Here is a 14,811-nt window from a genome sequence, read left to right as displayed (position 1 = left end):
CAATTCGGACGGGCCGAGCGGTGGGTGTTCGAGTGGTAGTGGGCCAAATGGTCTGAGGATCAAGTGGCCGAGGGCCGAGTCACATGGTCCGAGGGCCAAGTTGAGTGGTCCGAGGGCCGATTCTGGGACTCGGCCCAGAATCGCTATCATTGGGACACGCTGTCATATTGCTGCGCATTCGGGGTGTGAAATCCAGCCAAAAGTTGTGTGTGTGGGATTTGATACTTTGTACATATTTAGTTGTTGTGATTATACTTTTGTTCTGCATAGGCAGTATAGTGAAGAGGGTTTGGAGCAAGAGGAATTTATCAATAATGCCCTGGTTGACATGTATGCAAAATCTGGTGTGCCGAAAATTGGGGTAGGTCTGACAAATTTGGGCAATACATGCTTTCTCAACTCTGTGCTGCAATGCTTAACATATACAGCACCTCTTGCGGCATATCTTCAGAGTGGTCTACATTAAAGTACATCAGGATTTTTGTGCTATGTGTGCATTAGAAATTCATGTAAAGAAGGCACTGGCAGCTTCAGGGAGCAGCTTCTCTCCAACTTACCTTGTCAAGAATGTGCGGTGCATTTCACAGTCATTTCGAATGTGGTGTCAAGAGGATGCTCATGAATATATGAGGTATTTGATTGAGGCATTGCACAAATGCTGCCCTATCAAGAACCTTGGTGGTGGTTCTAAAACTTTTCAGGAAAGCCTCATCTAACAAATGTTTGGTGGATGTCTTAGAAGCCAGGTGAAGTGTACTAAGTGCTCATATTGTTCAAATACTTATGATCCCTTCTTGGACTTAAGTCTTGAGGTTGCCAGAGCAGATTCTTTACAGAAAGCTTTAGCACATTTCACAGCTGTTGAGATTTTGGATGGAGAAAACAAGTATCAATGTGGAAAATGCAACACAAAAGTCCGAGCTTTGAAGCGGTTCACAGTTGACAAACCACCTCATGTTCTGACCATACAACTCAGGCGCTTTGGCAGCTTGGGAGGTTACAAGGGAAAGATAGATAAGAAGATTCAGTTCGGTACTACTCTGGATATCAAGCCTTTTGTGAATGGGGGTGAAGAGGAGGCCAAGGGCTTGTGGCATGTTCTGGATGATAGCCGGGTCTGCCAAGTGAGTGAGAAGACTGTCCTTAAACAGAAGGCCTACATTCTCTTTTACTTACGTGACACAGTCAAACCCCATGGAAATACAGTTAAAGATATTTCTTGTAGTGGTGCTTCAAAAGAGAATGGGGCGACTGAGTATCTGCGAAATATCACTAATTAGTCAGCTATTTTTAGAAAAAGCCAATTTGGGGTTGCTTTATTAGTTGGAAGGGGGAAGAAAAAGCAGGGAACAGAAATAAGGGAGGAAGAAATGCAATCTAGGAAAAGGGGCTTTGGGGAACGCACGCGCATGGCTGCTGTACAAAATAAACAGGGAGAAGGAATTATTGCTTAAGCCTCTGAATCTAATACCTGAGGGAAAGGCAGTTGCATGGAGTTCAGTGCAATGGCCATTGTTTTTATTGGCAAGCAAGGTTTTCTCTGCAGTAGAGCTTGCTGCAGATTTTGATGGTAGCCATGCAGACTTATGGGAGAGGATTAGGAAGGATGAATATACCAGTCATGCTATGGAAGAAGTGTATTATGGCTTTTGTCAAATTCTGATCAACCTTCTAAATGAGGATGCTCTGGCCTGGATTGAGTCTTTAATGGCTGCTGCTGGCCCCTGTTGATGCTTCTCTATCCTTTGTATGCATCAGTCCAGGCCATCGAAAGCGAGTCGAAAGAGGATGATCAACAGTGGCTCATATACTGGATCCTGTACTCTTCCTTGACCTTTGTCGAGATTGTGATAGCCCCTGTTTTTGCATGGATACCTTTCTGGAACTTATTGAAACTGTCATCACATACTGGATCCTTACTTTCCCCTTTTCGAGGAGCCCATCATGTGTATGAGTGGCTGATACGAGGGAAGCTTCGGAAGCAGGAAGCAGCATTCAAGAGGAGCTTGAGTGAGTCGCAAAGGAAATTCTTGGAACTATTGAACCCGCAAGCTCGTGAGTCATTGGAGCAACACATTCGGGAGCATGGAACCGGTGCTCTAAACAATGTCAATGCTCATGCAAACAAGGAGGCTTACAAGAACCCTTTTGCTTGAAGTTCTTTTGGGGCATGCCAGCTATACTTAAACTAAAGTCTGAGCTTTTGACTGAGGACAAGTGAGTTCTCAGAGACACTGTGAGAAACCTTTTTGTCAGTATTCAGTTGTGCACATTGGGGTCTGCTGTAACTACCTTTTTGTAGGCATCCACTTGTGCACATTTAAATCTGCTGTAATAGTTCTGGATGCTAAAGAGCTGTCCACAGTAACGGTTGAAACTGCTTTACCACAAGATGGCGACCTGCTTGTGAGAAGTAGAGACCAGGCAGTTCTGAACTAGTCATAGACAGTGTATGTTTTGATAGGATTGATATCCTACAACATTAAATATGGAGGACATGAACATGAGATGGGTAGCAGCAACATGAATCAAGCACAGGAGGACCTGGTGTGTTCTACATTGATGACAAACTGTTGTAGATTAGGATATTTTCTTATGCAGATACTAAATGGCACAGAATTGTAAACTGTTTGGAGGGCTGCATCATTTCTGATAAGATTCACAAACTCTTGCTTTGACAAGATCAGTTATTTTCCTTTCCCTGTGGGTTTATTGTTAAGACTGTGGGTCCATGGATCCATCCTTTGGTTGGTACTGCTCACAAATCCTCTCATCTTGCTTATTCGTATGATTGATCTTCTATCCTGAAAATTAGTCAAGGTCTTCTATAGACACGACTTTGCTTTGCTTTGGCAAATCCTTCGACATCTTTGGTGAACCCGACGTGAAAGCGTCGCAGAAATTTCAAGATGGGAGATACTTCAGCATCTATTTTAGCCTCTTCTACAATTCCAGCTGCGTCCTCTACTTCAGCTCCATCAATGACTGCTGCGTCAAGTACTTCAACAGATGATCTAAAGCAGATTTTGCAGAAAATGTCCATGTATATGCAGCTTCAAAATCAGCAGACACAATTGTATATGCATCAACAACAGCAATTGCATCAACAGCAGTTGTCTCAGGAAAGGCAACTATATTCGGAGCAGGAGAATGCAAACAACACGACTAAGGCGATTGAAGCAGTTGAGAATGAGAAGAAGCTATTTGATGGCCATAATGTTTCAGCATATTTGAAGACATATGAGATCAAGATGGGGTTTTTTGGAGTTCCAGCTGGACTTATGAGTAAAAACTTCCTTCGTCTTGTCACACCCGCCTTGAGGGCAAAAGTGGACTGATTTTTTTATTCAAAATTCACATTGGCAAGATTTTAAGAAGGCCCTGAAAGAAGAGTATTTCCTTGAGGACTTTGGGATGGCTACACGGCGGTCATTTCGAGAGTGGGTTTACATGCCAAACAAAGGTCTAGCTGCTTCAGAGTTGATACGAGAATTTGAAGAGAGGTATAGTCAGCTTGATGCCATTGAACAAAGAGCATTGGATGTTGAGAAAGTTGAACTTTTCTTGCAAGCTGCAGATCCTGCTCTTTAGGAAGAATTGGGAGAGCTTCTTGAGGATCATACGAAGCCTATGGGACTTAAAACGGATTGGCAAGATGCCCAGGATGCAGTCTCGACTTTGACCAAGAGGAGGATATGGAAGACCCGCCTACAGAATGGTTCTATGACACCGACATCGTCTTCTGCTCCTATGCCTGCTTCTATCCCTGTTATTTCTTCTCCTCCTCAGCCAGTTTCTTGGCCTATGCCAGTGCCTACTGTTTCTACTTCTCCTATTCCTCCTGTTCCACGACCGATGCCTACACCTTCTGCTCCAAAACCATCCGCTCCATCGGTGCCTACCTCTCTTGATGACATAATCAAAGGCATAACGGATTTGACACTAGAGTTAGTTAAAGCGGAGTTGGTGGGAAAATTGAAAGAGCAGTTTGCTTCGACTGCGCCTACTATTTCTTCTAGTGCTCCTATTGCACCTAGGAGTGCTCCTAGTGCATCTAGGAGAGATCGGAGATGTATTTGGTGCGATAGTACGGACCATCAGCATTGCAGGGATTGTGAATCTTTTCAGGATGCAAGGAGGAAGAATTTGGTATATTGGGGACAAGATGGTAAGATTTGGTTGACTGAAACAGGAGCTCCGCTTGCTACCAACTTTGGGAAAGGCGGAATGAAGAAGTTAGTGGATGACATGGCTGCGCGTACTTCTTATGTGACAGCTAGAGGAGATGCTTCTGCATATGGAGTCTAGATTGAGAAGGGATCAGAGAATCAGTCAGCACTATGGACTTATGCTATGGAGACTGCAAACAAGGGAAAAATTCAGCAAACTGTTTTGACTAGTGCAGGCTCTAGCATCAGATCAGAGACAGGTTGGGATTCGCCTGTTGACAGGTACTCTATTTATGCCTACTTGGCTAAGTCTCAGGGAGCAGATGTACTTGTTGAGGAGAAGCGTAAGAGGGATGAAGAAAATCCAAGTGCAGCTAAAAAGACTAGAGGGGGTGAGTTTGTTACTCCACCTACTGTCGGACCGTCTTTGAGACCAGGACCAGAACGACAGATGGAAGAATCTCAAAAGAGAGAAAAGAGGCAAGAGCCTAGAGAGAGAAAGCAGCCAGGGTTTAGATTGATGTCCGATATTGAGACATCTACAGACATAAAGAAAATCTTTAATGACAAGATACTTGGCAGTGAGGTGACTTTCACTATTTCTGAGGTTTTGGGCATCTCGAAAAGAGAGTTTCAAGATCAGTTTTAGGAGGTCCTGAAGAGGAAAAGACATGCGTTGCCTACTACTGATACATAGGGAGTTTGGATTGGGGAGTTGGATGAGGATGAGGATGAGGTTATGGTTGAGAATGCTTCTGTTTTTCCGCAGGTAGAGAAGAGGGTTCAGCCTATGCATTATGCTGAAACTGATGAGCCTATCTTGATACCGCGTATTCACTTTTCGCGGAGTCATTGGGCTAGGGCAACTACAGAGACGATGGTAAAAATTGGAGAGAAACAGGTGCCTTATGTTGCATTGGTGGATCATGGTTCAGAGATTAATCTCATAGTTCGTGGACTTTATGAGAGTAACAGATGGCCTATGGATGTAGAACATGGGTGGCGTATGAGAGCCGCCAATAACACTGCAGGTGATTTGTATGCTGCCTGTCCCAGTGTCAGGGTTTCTATTGGAGATGTAGAGGAGGATTTCCATTTCTTTGTGCAGGATTCATGCTCTTATCCCATAATTCTTGGACAGCCATTCATCACAGAGATGCATATGGAAACAAAGGTAATGGATGATGGATTTGCTTATGCACGAATTCGCAGTAAAGATGACATGAGGGCAGTACAGTTTATGACTGTGTGTGTGAACCATGTTAGAAACAGAGATACTCTTAGAGATGCACCTTTGCCCACTGTGAGGGATTCGGGTTTTCATTAGGTACCGCCGTTTCGCGAGACGACGGTGGTACAGAGCAGAGGAGATTGGAGTTCTCGCCTCCTGGTAGTAGTGTTTTCTCCTCCGGTTTTGTTGGGATTTCAGCAAAGAGTTCGATGAGCTATCAGAAGACTTTTAAGTTGGCTAGAGTTGCCAGGCAGTACATATGCAGGAAGGAGAAAAATTTGAAAAATGTAGGAATTTTAGAGGATGATGAGCACATAGATGGGATGTATGACAGTATGATTTGTGCAGATACACACTCACTCCCTCACACTCTTACACTCCCTCCCTCAAGGACAAGCTCAAGCAAGCAAGAAGAAGAAGAAGAAGAAGAAGAAGAGAGCCACTTTTTGCAACACACACAAGAATGAGCTTCTCATTCACTTTTCAACTTTATATACAAAGCCCTAAATCCCTGTTGGGCGGTCATCCCCTTTTCCCCTTTCTTACATGGCCGGCCGTGGCCTAGGCCCTTTTTTCATTGTCCCTCTATCTTCCTAGCTTCCTTTCCACAGTCTGTCTACATTTACAAATTGCACGGGTGAGAGCCGACACTCCTTGAATTAAACCATGATGCGCTTGCGCTCTTTTACAAAAGATTTGACTTGCGCTTTTCCTTGTGCACCTTTGTCTTCCATTTCTCTTTGCCTTGGCCTTTGTCTTTGTCTTCTGTTTTAGCTTTCTGGATTTTCCACCACCTAACATTCTTTTACAAGATTTCAGGGTGTGCCTTTGTATTTTAAAATGCACCTTTCCCCTTTTGCATTTGCCTTGGGATTTTTAAGATTGCCCCTGCGCTTTTGGCCTTTTCTACTCTTCTTTCTTCTGTCGGACTACCTTTTTTTCTCCTTTGCTCTGCGTCTTCTTTATTTCCTTTTTCTTTCTTCGTGTTGGGGTTAACAGTGCAAATCCATTCTTTTCATGTTTCCATATACTAACGCATAATTGCTGCGATGAGAGAAGACACCGAGCCTTACACTCATGTTGTACTTCCCTTTATTTAACTTAACGTCATCCTATATGAATAATGTAGCAAATGCATCAGATTTTATATTATATTTCAGCACTCAAACTTCCCTCCTCCCTAACATTTAAGGTTTTGCCTCGTTGCATAGGTAAAGGGGTGATTTCATGTGTATTTCGCACGAAATAAGCACTAAATACTCACAAAAACATATAAATGGGGATAACTTGAGGCAAACCCTCATGCTTTATTCTCATTATACACTCACATACATATCCATAATTTTTCTCGTCCATTCCCTATTTTTCTCCCCTTTTAAAAAGCAAAATTTTCCATTTTTCCCTATTTTTCTTATTTATTATCAATAAAAATGGAAGAAAATTGGCATTATTTCAGAGCTATGGCTCTTGACTCTTTGAACAGCAAACATGTAGATTTTATTGGTGTTTTGTTTCATGCTTTTCCGATTTTAAACCCAAAAAACCCCATTTTCCCTCTAAAAACCATGCTTTTCGGGGTTTTCCCATTTATTTCCCACACTTTAAGTGTATGTTTTCTAAGTTTTTTATTATACAAACAGGAAACCGTTAAAAAACAACATGTCCATCAAATTTTCAGTCCATAAGAACATTGTTAACCCCATCAAATGCGAAAAAAGAGCCATTTCCTTTGTAAAAATGCCATTACCATGTATTTTTTTATTATTTCGGGTTTTGAAACTTGTTGCGAGTCTGCAAACCGGGTCCTGTTTGATGCTCAGCCCGCCTCCACATTTCCATCTTCAGTCCATCTTCTGTTTGGAAGCGATCCAGTACCGCGCCGCTCAGATGAGCATTCGCCAACCGGGCTTCATTCTTCTTTACACATAGGAACTTCCCCTTGCAGGAGAGAGAGGGAGGAGAGAGAAAGACCGAAATCTGATCTCCACAACTGGGCAGCCATTTGATGTGTGGTCTGGAGCGATGGGGAGTGAAGATAGAGTGTAGAATGGGCATGTAATCAGGTGGGGAGCCTGTTTGTAACCTTCATAGCCTCCCTCAATGATTGGAATGATGGCGCCTTTATTTGCATGTCTTGAAAATCCCCCCCTCCCCTCCCACCAATTTGTTTTTTTTTTTGTGGGGCTCCTTAAAGGGAGCCCCCAAAAGGCATGCCCTTTGGACTTATTAAGTCCCATTCACACTTAACCTTGGCCTCGGCCTCGGGCACTCCCTCTTCCGCGTCCGGTGTCCAAATTGTAGTTTGAAAAATCCTCGGCATCCGTCTTGGAGTCCTCCACTGCTGGGCATCTCCCAAGGTATCGTCTAACGAGCTAAAAAATTATGGAAATTCACCAAATGTCATCCAGTGGGTCTTTTAAGCATTTCCACGCATTGCCGCTTAAAATCGTACTGATTGCCACCACCGCCTTCGACGAAGTTTATTTTTTCCCTGAAATTCGGAAATTTTGGCTATTTTTAAGCACTTCTGGGCATAAAAATCATTTGTCATTGGCGACCACGGGATAGGGCGACTCAGCTTGTCGAATCCCATGAACAAATCTGCACATAAACACAATCATACCGATACAAAATAGATACACAACAAAACATATCATAGCTCTCACCCTACCCCCTTGTCAAAACCAAGGCATGAAATCCACGAGGAGTAGGCCTAGCATAATCTGACAGAAAGTTGAAAGCTAGTCACTAACCAACTCCTCCAACACAACCAAGCTAATAAGAACCATCAAAGAGGTCACCCTCAGTGGTGGTCTGAACTACCTACCGAACTAAGGACAACTCAACTAGGAGCTCCTACTAGGTGAGGACTCCTATAGCTTGATCAACAAATATTATCTTTTAGCACATTGGGTCTTTAGCCTTTTATTTTCCATACTCGGGCGTGTAAAAAAGAGGGAGCTGAGCATAGTGACCCAAGGAGAACGAGGCCTCGGCCTTAGGTCTTGTCCGGGTACCCAAGAACCTACCAAGCCCGCGCAAGGTGACACTTAATCCTTGTCTGAGGCTCACTTTGATTTTTGCTTCAACCTTCCTTTATTCATATTGTCGGCTAGATGCCACCCCTAGGAAGACAAGGCATTGGCCTTGGGTCCGTCTGACTCGTCCCCAGGAACCTACCAGACCTTCACAAGGTGATAAACAACAGCTCAAGGATTTTTCTTTCTTTCCATTTCTATTTTTATAGGGGTTAGAACCCCTTTTTACACACCTCTGTATATTCATATATTGTGGTTTTGTCTCTTTCCATCATTATTTTAGTAGGCTTCTCTAACTACCTCACAACTAACAAGAACTCCTAGAATGGCTGCCTAGCAGGTTAGTAGAACAAGCTCACTAGAATTCCCATCTAAAACAGCTCTTACAATGCGTGACAATGCCTTGCAGGAGGCAATGACTACTCAAACCTCCCCCAGACATACAGAGCCTAATCCAGGGACTTCATGCCTCGAGTGCCGGTCCCCAACAAACAAAAGAAAGTAACCCTTACACACACATATATCATTAATTGCTTAAGGGAAAAGACTCGAAAAGGGGACGAAACCACCTAGAATGGCCACAAGAAGCTCCTTCGCAGTAAAGGCTCCCTCCAGCAACTTCGTCAACCTGTATGATACAATCACTACAATAAAAAACCATTAATTGTACCTGCACCAAACAGACGAATGGCCCTCTTGGCCAAAAGAAATAGCACATTTCACTACAAACTAGCTGGCCCTCTTGGCCTAAAGAAAGCAGACATTACCAACTTTAAAGTAGCTGGCCCTCCTGGCCTAAGGAAATAGATCATTAAAACCTGAAAACAACTGGCCCTCTTGGCCTAAAGGAATCAAGCAAACTTGCTCATATATATCCCTCCTTGGAAGAAGGCATATATACAAACACACACTCCACTCCAAGGGGAAAGACATGGCACTTAGCCCTAAACTAAATGCATCAAGTTATGACCCATACCTCCTGCATATACAACAAGAGGCGTATGCATAACATGTCGTTGAATCAACCTACGGGTCCAAGATAATAGTGGTAGATGGGTCTCGGCTACTCTTCTCATTACCCATATCAACCATCGCCTGCCATATAATGCATGGTCTGATAACATTCCCCACAAGCGACCAGGTCCCGTTTTATTATCAATAACAGCATCTGGACTAGGACCACAATTGAAAAAGAGGTTCTCCTCATAAGCAGAATTGGCTAATGAATCCGCAAACCGATTCCAATAACGTGGAATAAGATGAAGAGATATGCTCTCAAATTCATCAAGTAGGGCTATAGCAATTTGATGATACATACGAAGGATAGGATTCCAGATTATATATGTCCCATTAAGTTGATTTAAGATCAGATGGGAATCCCCTTTTACTAACGACCGCCTATGTCCACCTTTCTTGGCAATATTCAATTCCATAATCAGGGTTTTATACTCTGCCGTTTTGTTAGTGAATCCCGCCCCGAGATAAGCAGCTAATTTCATTGTAACTCTACATCGGGGATCTCGGATAACTACTCCAACACTCCCTTTTCTATTAGGTCCCTTAGATGCTCCATCAAAGTATAACGTGTATGTCCACAATGGGTTTACATAGCCAGCCATCAGGAACTCCTCTATTCATAATTATGATAATCAAAATTCAACATATTTAGAGGATGAATTGACGGCTCCATCCCACTTTCTTCATTAAACTCAATAGGGATGCTTGTCAAGATTTGTAAACAGTGATGGCAGAAAACTTTAATCTCCCACACAAAGGTACCATCTTCTTGCTCAACCACTTTGTATCCCTTGCTCCACTAGATAAGCCTCCCCTGATGATATCTTTGTTCTAGATATGGGTGCTCCAAATAAGGGATTAACCGCCCCATCAACCAGTTTAAGCTCTACTTCAAGTCTCAAATCAGCCCCAACATGGACCTACAATGCATTTAGTGCATTAGCATATTTAAAAATAATAAGGTTTAATCTTATTAAGATTAACCTTATTCTTAAATTCCACTCCTTGTAGATCAGCTAATAAAATTGTGGACTTATTTTTACCCATTCAAACTATAATGTAAGGGCCATCCCATCTAGGTTTTAGCTTTCCAGGAAATAGCTCCCTACATGCATCATAATACAGAACTAATTGCCCTTTTTTAAAGGTATACTTCTTCGCCTTTAGATCATGCAACCACTTCATCCGACGTTTAGCTACCTCTTGGTGCAACAAACTCTACAATTTGAGCTCGTCCAAGTGGGCTATAGTCGTAAACCGCTCAAATAAGGCATATTCATCACCCAAAGAATGATTGATTGCAAATCTTATGGTCGGAAACTCATTTTCTAAGGGCCAGACACACTCCTCCCCATAAACTAATTTGAATGGGGTGTGGCTAATGGCTCGTTTAAATGTCGTATTATACGCCCAAACCGCCACATATAATTTTGTATCCTAGTCCCGTTTCTTTTCAGAGACTATCTTGGATAGGATACCCACAAGCTGCTTATTGGTACTTTCAACCTGTCCATTGGCTTGTGGATTATAGGCAGTCGTCTTGTTATGCTTAATGCTCCATGCTTCAGTAATGTATCTTTTCTTGTTGAGTTATCGAGCTCCACTCGTGATACGCCAGGGTGACCGTTGTGTATTTATGTCACCGACTTGTCAGTTGCAGACGCGGTTGGTACACCGCCCATGAATAATAGCTACATGATAGCTATCCTTATCTACTCTAGTTTGTGGCCGAGTTAGTATGCCACCTTAGTTAGTTGAGTTTGGTTTGAGACCCATATAGAGGGTTCTTCTATTTCTTTGTACAAGAGTTCTTTTGGCTTACACAACTAAGAAGAGGAAAACTGTTTTCAGCCTCCACCCTTGTGTGTATTCCCCCATTGTGCAAGCAAGAAAGCTTCAAGCGAGACTCCTTCCTTCTCTCCCACAATCTTGACATGGTATCAGAGCCTTGTTCGTGGTAAGGAGCTCAAGAAAGCAAGCCAAGCTCGCGGTGGTCTGGTAAGAGGAGCAGTGTTGCTTTCATTTTCTGTTTTGGGAGCAGATCTCTGCAGGTAGCACAGCCGGAAATTGCAGGAGTGCATTGTCTCAGGTTGAGACGCCCTTCGCGGTGAAGCAAGAGGGCAGTATATGCTGCGGGTGAGGGCTTTAGCCCTCGGCGACCTTGTTTTTTTTGATTTGAGGCCATTTCGGGGCCTGTTTTGGAGGCGGAAGTTTTCTGCACGCACTCAGGAAAAAGCCCTGTTTTATGCTGTGCAACCACTGTTCTACAGGTCAGTGAAAAGTTACTGTAAAAATTGCATTGTATGCTTGTGCGCAGAGACATTGGGAGTTACAGAATCATCCCTGTTGCCTGTTGATGCAAAATCGTCACTAGGAAGTGACTGTGTGGTCAAATACCACTTTCGCCAGTTTTGCAGATTTTCCCTTGTGAGGGTGAAGCTGTGGTTTCTGCAGTGACAGAATTTTTTGCAGTCTTCTGTAATGGCATCTGATTCTCTTTCACAGATTGTCACTGAAAAGCTTGACAAGAACAACTTCCAAGCATGGAAGTTTAGAATGACGAATTTCCTTATGGGAAAAGGATATTGGGAATTTGTTGCAGGAAATGAAGAAGAACCAGTTCTTCCTGATGTTCCCAATCAACAGCAAATGCATGCATTTAAAGCATGGCATGAGAGAGCCAGGAAAGTTATGTATTGGCTGTCTATCAGCATTTCAGACTCTATGATTGTGCATATTCAGGATGCAAGTACGCCAAAGGAGGCATGGGATACTTTGTCAAAAATGTATAGCACAAATACGCAAGCCAGGAAAATGCAGCTCAAGCAAGAGTTGCACAATGTGCAAAGAGAAAATATGAGCATCAACGACTACCACATGAAGGTGAAGAAGATTGCAGATGCACTTGCTTCCATTGGGTCGCCAGTGGAAGATTATGATTTAGTTTCCGTGACCTTGAATGGTCTAGGAAAGGATTATGCACAGTTTCGAACATCCATTTCAGTTCGTGAAAGATTTCCTGATTTTGAGGAGTTGATTGCTCTTCTAATTTCTGAGGAGCAGAGAAATGGTGGTGCATCTTCTTCAGGAGGAACTTCAAAAGAAGCTGTCTTCTACTCAAATGCTGGAAGAGGTAGAGGCAGAGGTAGAGGAGGCCGATTTGGAGGCCGTGGTAGAAATCAGAATATGCAGCAAACTCAAGAAAACCAGTCCTATGGAGGAGGACGTGGTAACTCTAGAGGTAGGGGGAGCCAAAGAGGTCGTGGTGGATGGCAAAGAGGTCAAAATGGAAACAGTAATGTTGAATGCTACTACTGTGGCAAAATGGGTCATATGGCTAAAGACTGCTATAAAAAGCAGAATGACATCATGAATGGAAAACTGCAACAAGGGAATTATGCATCTTCTAGTAGACAGGGTGATGACAGAAATGAGCATTTGTTCATGGTGCAGCACATGAACAATTCTGTGACAAGTGCAGAAGAAAGCAATGATGTATGGTATGTTGACTCAGGTGCATCAAACCACATGACAGGTCATGCAGAATGGATGGAGGATGCAAGGAAAATGGAAAAACCAGGATTTGTGGAGACTGGTGATGATACTGCACATCCTATTGTGCAGATTGGAAAAATTCCCTTGTCTATGCAGGATGGGAGAAAGAAATATCTGTCCGATGTATTTCATGTCCCGAATATCACCAAGAATCTGGTTTCTGTCGGTCAAATGGTTGAACAGGGCTTGCAGGTCAGATTTAATCCTCATGGATGCTTTGTTGAGGATATGAAAAATAAAGGTCGCTTGATAGCAAAAGGAAAGAAGAAGGGCAGAATGTTTACGTTGGATGCAGACATGTCTGAATTGAGTGCAGCAATGTTTGCACATGGGACCGGTGTAGTTGCAGATATTGATATCTGGCATAAACGCATTGGTCATGTTAATGTACAGCGACTTAAATCAATGCAGGCCCAAAATATTGTTGCAGGTTTGCCGAAATTCAAGGTTGCAGAAATGCATAAGGTATGTGAAGCCTGTCAGTTTGGAAAACAGGCAAGGAAACCATTTCCTAGACATGTTCAAGAGAGTGAGAAGCCATTGGAATTAATCCACTCTGATGTGTGGACTACTAAAGCTGCATCTCTTGGAGGCTGTCATTATTTTGTCACTTTTATTGATGACTATAGCAGAAAAGTTTGGGTGTATTTTATGAAAAAGAAAAGTGAAGTTTTTGGGCATTTCAAAACTCTTAAAGCTATGGCTGAAAAAGAAACAGGTCTGCAAATAAAATGCCTAAGGTCAGATGGAGGGGGAGAGTACCTCTCAAATGAGTTTGCAAAGTTCTTGCAGGAGCATGGCATAAAGCAGCAATATTCATGCAGTTATACCCCACAACAAAATGGAATTGTAGAAAGGAAAAACAGGCATATTGGAGAGGTATCTCGTGCCATGCTCAATGAAAAAGACTTGCCAGATTTTTATTGGGCTGAAGCAGTTGCTACAGCAGTCTACATAATGAACAGGACTCCCACTGCAGCAATACATGGAATGACTCCAGAGGAGAGGTATACTGGTAGGAAACCAGATATTTCTCACTTGAAAATTTTTGGTTGCATTGCCTATGTACATGTGCCAGATGAGCTGAGATCCAAGTTGGATCCAAAAGCTGAGAAGTGCATCTTTATTGGTTACTCTCTGCAGCAAAAAGGGTATAGATGCTATAACCCTTCTACTCGAAAGTTTACAGTGAGCAAAGATGTTGTTTTTGATGAGATGAGTAGCTGGTATAAACCAGTAAATGTGACTGATGATGTAGATGCACAAAATGGTAATGCTGCACAGAATTCACAGCAGCAGTCACAAAATATTAGTGGACCTGGAGCGTCCTCTAGCAGTGGTTCACATTCTTCGCCATGGACAGGCAGATTGAGATCAGGAGAATCTTCTCAAAGCAATGCAGATAGTGGTATGCAGGTATCACGAAAAGGAAAAGAGAAGGTTGATCAGCCCATGTTTGATGTGAATGCAGGTCACTCTTATGTGGATGGTGAATCCAGTGGCTCAGAACAGAGCATTGATGATGAGTTGGGTATTCCTTCTATTGTTACACCTGGAGTAAGGAAGACCAGGGATGTTTTGAGAGCACCTGGGAGTGAACCTACTTTGCGCAGGTCTACGAGAGCTAGGTATCCTGTGGATAGGCTGAAATATGATGGATTTACAGCCATTCACTATGCATATATGGTCAAAGTGATACATGAACCAGAACCCACATCTTTTGAGCAAGCCATGGGAAAAGAAAAATGGGAGAAAGCCATGGATGAAGAAATGGATGCCTTGGAAGCAAATGTTACATGGG

General features: G+C 42.9%; 1 pseudogene; it reads left to right on the top strand.

Moving 5' to 3' along the window:
* The first annotated feature begins 328 nt into the window (after positions 1-328).
* LOC148012265 (ubiquitin carboxyl-terminal hydrolase 23 pseudogene) lies at positions 329-1,280 on the top strand (annotated as a pseudogene).
* Positions 1,281-14,811: the final 13,531 nt, after the last annotated feature.

The sequence above is a fragment of the Lygodium microphyllum genome, chromosome 27 (assembly GCF_053477565.2).
Source record: "Lygodium microphyllum isolate KBCC chromosome 27, Lygodium_microphyllum_v1.1.10, whole genome shotgun sequence".
NCBI classification, from domain to species: Eukaryota; Viridiplantae; Streptophyta; class Polypodiopsida; order Schizaeales; family Lygodiaceae; genus Lygodium; species Lygodium microphyllum.
Note: the sequence above shows the minus strand (reverse complement) of the source record. Positions and strands in the feature narration are given on the sequence as shown.